The 8,375-nt window shown below is 45.3% G+C and overlaps 1 protein-coding gene across 2 annotated transcripts in view; it reads right to left on the bottom strand.

Moving 5' to 3' along the window:
* The window catches only part of LOC103751349 (nesprin-1), a 183,654-nt gene extending 179,698 nt beyond the window's left edge, over positions 1-3,956 (bottom strand). For both annotated transcript variants that reach the window (XM_008854738.3, XM_008854739.3), the window contains exon 1: positions 3,893-3,956. The gene's annotated coding sequence lies outside the window, so the exon portion shown is untranslated. The remainder of the gene's footprint in view (positions 1-3,892) is intronic.
* Between the last annotated feature and the right edge of the window lie 4,419 nt (positions 3,957-8,375).

Below are 8,375 nucleotides of genomic sequence, written 5' to 3'. Positions count from 1 at the left end.
GCTTAACTTTATGCCAGCTAGTTGGGTGGTTTTGAGCTGGTCCTGTGTATGGAAGTTTTCAATAACTTTCTCAGAGAGAGTACAATTCCAGAAAATGCAAAGTTTAGACAAAGAAAGACAAAATTCACTCTTAATCCTGCCTTATATTGTTCATAAGATCTTGTGTGTGTGTGTGTGTGTGTGTGTGTGTGTGTGTGTGTGTGTACATACATGCTGGTGAGCATGTACATGTGGGTACTCACACATATAGAGGCCAAGGTTGATGTTAGGTTTCTTCCTTAATGAGTCTTCACTTTGTTTTCTGAGACAGGGTCCCTCACTGAACTGGAGCTCACCAATTCAGCTAGACTGGCTGGACAGTGAGCCCCAAGGATCCTCCTGTCTCCAGCTCCCAGTACTGGTATTATTGGTACCTGACTCTTACAAGGGTTCTGAGGATCACACTCTAGTCCTCAGGCTTGTGTAGCAAGCATTTCACTAACTGAGCTATCACCTCAGCCCAGTTCATACAGTCTCAAGGACTGTTAGTGTTTGTCATCAAGCACTTGCCTAGCACATGTAAGTCCTGGATCTACTCCCAGCACTGCCTAAATAAATAAATAAATAAATAAATAATAGACAAATATGTATCATTTGGCATGCAGTTGGGTTTCAGCAAACCATTGGCTTCTGCTTTCTTTTCCCTGGTCTCAGTTTCTCTGCCTGTGATATAAGAAATGACCCTAACGGGGGAAGAAGTTCTCAAACATGCTCTCCAAAGGCAGTATGAAGGACAACCAGAACTGGGGTTCATGCTCTGACATCCTTGAAGAGACTGGCTCTGTAGCAGTGGTTTGGATACGGACATGACCTCTAGAATCACATCATCAGAGGCAGAGCCATAACTATCATGAACTCACCACTGCCAGGATTGTGAACAGTTTTCAGTAGGTACAGGATATTGTGGGTTGAGAGTGAAGGAATGAGAGGTTAGCTTCCTGGGATGGAAAGGAAGACTGGGCAGACACTGGTGGATTGTATACCAGCTGACAGAACCTGTCCCATCTCCAAATCTTTCCAAAAGCAGGGACTGAGATATAAAGTGTCAAAGCAAATCTATCATACTTCACAGAGGTAAGACTCCTGTATTTATTATTTTACAGCAAATATTTATAAGGATTAGTGTTATATAATGAGTTACGGCCAGGAACACGGCAGGCAAGCCACTCCTTCTGCTTAGGTACCAGAGGGAGACATGTAAACACAACAAAGCAGGTGTCTTTGGGAAGAAGCCACAGGGTCGGTGTGGCAACAGTCACCATCTGCTGTATTTATTGTGCAGGGGGCAGAGGAGTTCTAGATCCTGCTCTTTGAATTCTCCTGGCTGACTCATGCGCTCCTTCAACACTAGCACCTGCTAAAAGCCCAGTCATGAAACATCACAACTCCACATTTCCTGTCTCTACCCAAATGCACAAGAGGCTACTACAGCACTTTCTTGTTTGTGTGTGAAAAAGAATAAATTAAGGAGAACAGGAGGAGAAAACATCACAAGACCACAAGAATGTTTCTTAAAGCAATGCAGCCTCCTCTTTTAATGTTTGAAAATTTCAGCAGAAAATTCAAACCCTGCATTAGCCAGGAAGATGTCACTAATTTATAAACAGAAAACAGAAATGGAGATCATAAGCATATAAGTAAATATACAGCAATAAAATGCAGCTATTACTTAATTCAGTGTCTAAGTATAAACAAGAAACCACTAATATTGAAATCCATGATATAAAAAAAACTGAAGTTATTTCACACTCCTTACTATTCAAGTCTGTTATTGGAAGGAGTTTGAATAGTGTACAATTTTAAATTTAATTATTTTTCTCTACTAGTACTAACATGAAATAACAATCATCAAGATGGCGAAAAATGGGAAAGAAGAACTACCTTGGGTTAATACAAGTATATTACTAATATGTGTATAAAGGCTATCAGGAAAATATTGCTCATTATTCATTGTTAGGGCTCATTTGGGATAACAAAATGATACTTTTCCTAGAAAGACAAGAATATGAAAAGGTAACCACAAGACAAATTAGAATAGCCCAACTTGAAAAAGTGTCATAATTCAATATATAAATCCAAAATATGAACTGTACCCCATGGTATCTGCCGCCTTTCCTCCCTACATTGGGGAATACATGTATTTTCCTCCTTACCCAACATTAGTCCTCTGTTGACATGAAGCACACATTTAAGAGGAGGTTGACCCCACAGACCAGACTCAGGCCCTGCATGCCGGTCACAGCCCAACCCCAGGGTGTGGGGGCCATAGCTGGAGCTGTGGACATACCACCCACCTTGCCCGGTGATGATGGGTTTCTCACATCCTGTCACCTCCTCTGGGTTACAGGAAGCTATGTGTACTACATAATTACAACAGAGCAGGTCCCCGTAAAGCTCCAAGCAGTTCTACACAATTTTAAATTGCAAACTCTCTTTTTCTAAACCTCACTCAAGAGAGAGAGAGAGAGAGAAAAAAAGAGAGAGTTCTTCATATAGGGACAGAGAGGACTGTGAGACAGTTTGTGAAGTCACTAGTTAAGAAAGATACAAATACTATAATGCAAAAGTCAAGAAAATATTTTTCAGAGCCTAGCAGCATTGCAATCACTCTGAAGATGTCCCCTTTTTATCTTCGACACGAAACATATTAAGTTAGTCATGACTGGGCACATTTTGTTCTACATCTGCCACAAAGTAATATAAACAGACACTAAACACAAGAAAAATAGATGTGAATTTCAGTTCACTGTCCTGATGTCAGAACTTTTTATGCATCCTATTAATATTTTTATCAGGGGGAATAGCAAGCTCCTCACAGAGAACACCCCTCATGACTCACAATTAAATCAGCAATTTATGGAGATGCAGGTCATATTAATAATCTTGGCATGATGGGAAATTACCATGCTTTCCAGGTCTGGTTTCCATATCAAAGGCTGTCTTTAATGTGGATCTTAGATCAAGACCAAAAAAGTGGGCCTTAAAAAAAAATCATTTGGTTTTTTTGTAATATTCATGGAACATTTTCAGATACACAGAACTTTTCCACCTCAAACTGAAAAGCTCAGAAAAGCATGCTCCAGGGAACTAAGGTTGCACTGATATTTCTCCCTGGGCTGGACTTAATTCTTTTTATGGGGGAGGCTTGAACTTGAAGCATCAAACAGTTATCTCAACCAGCACGCCTGGCCTCCTTTTCCAGGGGCCTCTCCTTGCTGGGCAGCTGGTGGCTGTGGAAACACTCTAGTCCTGCCCTTTGCGATGCACCTGTCTCTCTTTGCGGTGCAAATCCTGTCTGGAAAGCCTCTTTCTGGAGAGCAGATGAAAGTTATCTTGCCCTCTAGAGCAGGCTCCGCCTGGAGGCAATTTCACCACCACAGCACCAGGGGAATCGCTGGGGCCTCCACGCAGTCTTAAAGCCTTGGGTTCCGCTACCCATCTTCCGTCCCCCAGTCCTTCCCAGAAATAGTCTGGGGGTGGAGGAAGGGCGGATCCTAGAATTTGTTCAACGCCCCACACCTCGCATCTGATAGTAGCCACAGGACCCACCATCACAATAACAGAGTGGCTGCCCTTTGCTACGGCATCACTGGCGCCCAGGGGATGTGCGGCAAGCGGAAATGACAACTCAGAGAGGGAGTTCTGATAGGAATATCTACGAACCAGATGCGCAGAGGCTTCTCGACCTCCTTCTCGCCTTCTCCAGGAGTCTCACACCCGCACACACACCACCGCCACCCTCTCCCTCCGTGAGCTGTGCAGAGCTTCGGCGTGCCAGCGCAAACTTGCTGCAATGTGTTGTGCACCTGTCTCTCGGTTTCTCTCCTCTCTCTGTCCCTGTCTTTCCGTTTACCTTGGTCCTGGCCTTGTTCAGGTTCCAAGCATCAAAGCGACGCGAGCCGACGCCTCCTCCCGGCTCGCCGCGCCCGGGCTCCGGGTACCCGGCTGTCTGCCCGTCCTGTCACCGGGGTCGGGCGCGGTCTGCAGGGCTGCGGGGCGCCTGGCCGCCCTGGTGACCGAGTACAACAATCCCAGCGGCGCTCCGGGTGCTCGCAGCGCTGGCGCACTCCGGGTTGAGCGCAGTCTGCTTGCAGCTCTGCCTGCCTCCCTCCCTCCCTCCCTCCCTCAGCATCCGCCCCCCCCACAGCTGCAAACCGGGGGGGTTAGACCTCCCCCTCCTCCACCCCCTCACGCCCCTCCAACCCGGCGGCTGATGCTCCAGTTGCTTGAGAAGGTCGCCCCAGCGAGTTCAGCCTCTGAGCATCCACCAGCACGCCCCCTGCCCGCCACACCCCCTCCCGGGCCGGGGGATCCACCGGTTGCCACGCACAGCTAGGGGCGGGGACCTGGAGACACGACTGCAAGCCCACCCCCACACACACCCACCTCGAAGAGCCGCTTGGCCTCCACGGCTTCTCCGCCAGCCAGAGAGCTTCGGTGACCCACTCTCCGGGAAAGCTTTTGCGCAGGAGTTCCTCTTCTGGGGGCTGTGATAGGCAGGAAATGGCCCAGAGCGCCTGGTTCTTCTACTTTAGCCACTTAAGAGATGCTGCGTGGGACCGGCAGCTAACTTTTGCCCACGACTGGCCTCTCTGAGCAGAACCTGTCTGGAAAGGCAGGGAGGTTTTTTTGATGGTCCCAGGAAGGACGTGATGCATTTCCAGGAACACACGTCGCCGTCCCTTCTTAATCCTCTTCCAAGTACATCCTAAACCCTGAACTCTGGGCTGTCAAATCAGTGACAGATTGAGGGAGACTAGGCACTCTTTCTATTTCGTTACTTTTGTTATTACTGTTATTATTATTAATATTATTATATTTCTCTGTGTGTGTGTGTGTGTCTGTGAATGCACTCACTCATATGCATGTAATGGGTGCTCACATAGGGCTCATGTGGAGATCAGAAGACAGCTTGGGGATGTCAGTTCTCTCCTACCTGTGGGTCCTGGGAATCAAACTCAGATGTCAGGCTTGGCTGGAATCACCTTTACCGGCTTGTTACTGTTTTGTGAAACTTAGCTTTCTTGAGGACACATATCACATCTTCATGGTATTAATTCTTCATTATTTAAGATGATGTTTCATAAAGCACCTTTAGGCCCTTCAGGTTCACTGTTCAGAGGGTGGAGCCTTTGCTTTCACAAATGCCCCTCCTGGTGTAAGACAGCTCCATGTTGCCTAGTAGCATTCAGGAGAATGTATTTTGTTGTGGTTTTATGGTTTCCAAGCAAAGTCAAACACAGCCTTTCTTCACCAACAGTGAAGTCCAAGTCCAAAAGGATTACTGCAGCTAGCTGAGGCTCTGCTGCAAGACTCTTAAAAATAATAATTACCCTCTGAATTGGCAATAGGAACAAAAACATGTTTATTCTCCGAATTTGCTGAATGGAAGATTGCTTTACAAAGCCAGTGAGATTTCTCCTTGCCCCCTGCCTTTCCTTTGCTCACCTGCAACCAACTTTCTCACTATTTACCTTTCCATTTTCTTTAAATTTTCTTCTTCCAGATCACATCAAAATAATAACATCTGTGCTGGTTAGTTTTAAATGCCAGCTTGCCACAGCCTAGAATCACCTGGGAAGAGAGTCTCAATTGAAGAATCATCTAGATCAAATTGACCTGTGGCGTGTCTGTGGGAGGTTGTCTTGATTGTTAACTGCCACAGTCCACTGTGGGTGGAGGCATCAGTCCTTAGGCTGGAGCCTGAATTGTATAAAAGGGAAGCTCAGTAGCCAAGGTGGCAAGCAGGCAGAATGAGAGCATTTCTTTGTTTCTTTCTCTGTTCTTGACTGTGGCTGTGACGTGACCAGCTTTTTAAGCTCCTGCCTCTGTGACTCCCTTTCTTGATAGACTTTAACCTGGTGTTGTAAGCCAAATGAATGTTTTTCTCTCTTATGTTGCTTTTTTTTGGGAGGGGGGTCGGGGTATTTGTCACAACAGAAATGAAATTAGAACAGAAATCTGAAACAAATCAGCTAAACCAATCTGATGTGTTCTCTTTCCTTGAGTTTCATTTTCTGTTGCAAAAGTAAATAGTTTCCAACACAAGAGACTTCTTTGTCAGTGGTCTGCCACCAAACCACATTTCTTGTCCAGAAATAAATTTCTCGTTGCAGAACTTGATAGAACAGAACACTGGGAATGGAGGAGGGAGAGTTTGAAACAACCACCAACACATTCCTTGCCTCTGTCTCTTTACTGTTACCACTTGAAATGTATGTCTAGCACCCTGTGGGATGGCCACCACAGTCTAGTTGTTCCTGGCCCTACTGTCCTCCCAGGTGAACACCAGACATCTGGCCCACTCTTCATAAAGAAAAGACCAAATGTCTTGGTTCTCCTTTTCAATCCTTATGACCATGAACCCATTCACTCTGCTGGTCTTAAAGCTGGAGCAGGAAGCTACTCCCCGAATGAGATGCTGTGTGCAGAGGTTGACTTTCCTGGGAAAGAAGACATGTGAGTGCAAATCTGAAACATAGGTCCAATGGAGGACGTCCTTGGTCACACCCCAGCTCTCTCAGACTCTGAGAGGCAGGGGCACCAGCCACTTGCCTGGCACTGGCTCCCTGATGAGTTGAACTTCCACTTTCTTTTTTTAATACTTTATTTATTATTTTTATTTTATGGTACTAGTGTATTGCCTGTATATATGTGAGTGCACCTGTGTCGTGCAATGCCGTGGAGGTCAGAAGAGGCTTCGGATTCCCCTGGAACTGGAGTTAAGTACAGTTCGTAGCCACCATGTGGGTTCTGGGATTTGAACCCAGGTCCTCTACAAGAGCAATCAGTGCTCTTAACTGCTGAGCCATCTCTCCAGGCCCGGATCTGCCAGTTTCTTAGCCCAGCTTGATTCTCCGCAAAGGGAGTAAGCACATTTCTGGAAAGGGCTTTTGCTTTTTTTTCTTCTTCATATTCCCCACAGAACGTTGTTCTCACTGCTCCATTTAGCCAATAACTGTTGATGGAACACCTAGCACACATTTCAAAGTATGCTGAGTACTGTAGCTTAGTAGTATACAAAAACCTAACCAGGTTCCTGCCGACATAGAGTGTACAATGTGGCTGGGGAGAGGCAAGGATTTGTTTATCTTATATATGTATAGAATCCCATCCTCCAAGAAAAGGCAAGCGCTGTTATGTAAGTTTCCAATTAGTTTGTTTCAGAGATCAGCAAGATTTTACTACAGAGAGACAGCTGAACTGGGATGTGCAGGAGGATGGAAATCATGGGGTGAAAGGGGTCTGGGGGTTGGAAGGACACTTCAGACACATGGCAGAACATGTGCAGAGGTTCTGTGGAGGAAAACAACAGGGTGCATTTGAGAAACTGAAGAAGACTGAATTTGGCTGTGAATGCACAGGGGAGGCAGGAGGCTTAGGGGACAATGAGCCCAGTGGGGTTCAAAGCAGATCTAAGGACACCAAGTACTGGCCTTGAAAATTACAAGAGATGCATCTTTACCTTAAGACATTAGAGTGTTTTCAGTAGATGATGCAGCATAATTAGACTGTGCTTTGAATTCCCTTTGAATATAATGTAGAATACAAAATAAAAGTGAGTCCAGATCCATGAATGTAAATCAATTAGGAAGGTATCAGAGGCATCGTTGAGAAAAGACCATGCCATGTATTAATAGAATGATGGAGTAGAAGAGTGGACAGGCTGATCCGAGAGGGTTAACAGAACTTACAAGGCACATGGTCATGTGTGTTGCCATTGATTGAATGCTTATGTGATGCCCCCCTCCCCATCCATAGGTTGAGATCTAATTGCTAATATGATAGTGTTTGGAGGTGCTGGTGGTATTTGAGCCCTCATGAAGGATTAGTGCCTTTATGAAAAAGATGTGAAAAATCTCCCTTGTCTGCTCTTCCATGTAAGAACATGCCAGAAAACAACCATCTGTGAACAAGAGAGTGGGTTTGCAGGTGCTTTGATCTTGGACTTCCTGGCATCCAGAACTGTGGGGAAGAAATGTTTTTATAAACTGCCAGGCTACCATGTTATTATGGAGAAACCCCAATGTTGCTCTAAGACATTAACCCAGAGGAATTTAGAAGAGCTATCATTTGCTAATACAGCATTTAACATCTTGGGTCTTTTAAAAAAATTTTATTTATTTTTTATTTTTATTTTATGTGTATGAGTGTATTGGCTGCATGTATATAAGTGTACAAAATGCCCTCAGAGGTCAGATCAGAGGGATTCCCCTGGCATTGGAGTTCTGAATGATTGTTAGTTGCCATGTGGGTGCTAGAAATCAAACCCAGGTCCTCTACAAGAGCAGTCAGTGCTCTTAACTGTTAAGCCATCTCTCCAGCCCCGACATCTC

This window comes from Nannospalax galili, unplaced genomic scaffold, assembly GCF_000622305.1.
Source record: "Nannospalax galili isolate Female #2095 unplaced genomic scaffold, S.galili_v1.0 scaffold1087, whole genome shotgun sequence".
NCBI classification, from domain to species: domain Eukaryota; kingdom Metazoa; phylum Chordata; class Mammalia; order Rodentia; family Spalacidae; genus Nannospalax; species Nannospalax galili.
Note: the sequence above shows the minus strand (reverse complement) of the source record. Positions and strands in the feature narration are given on the sequence as shown.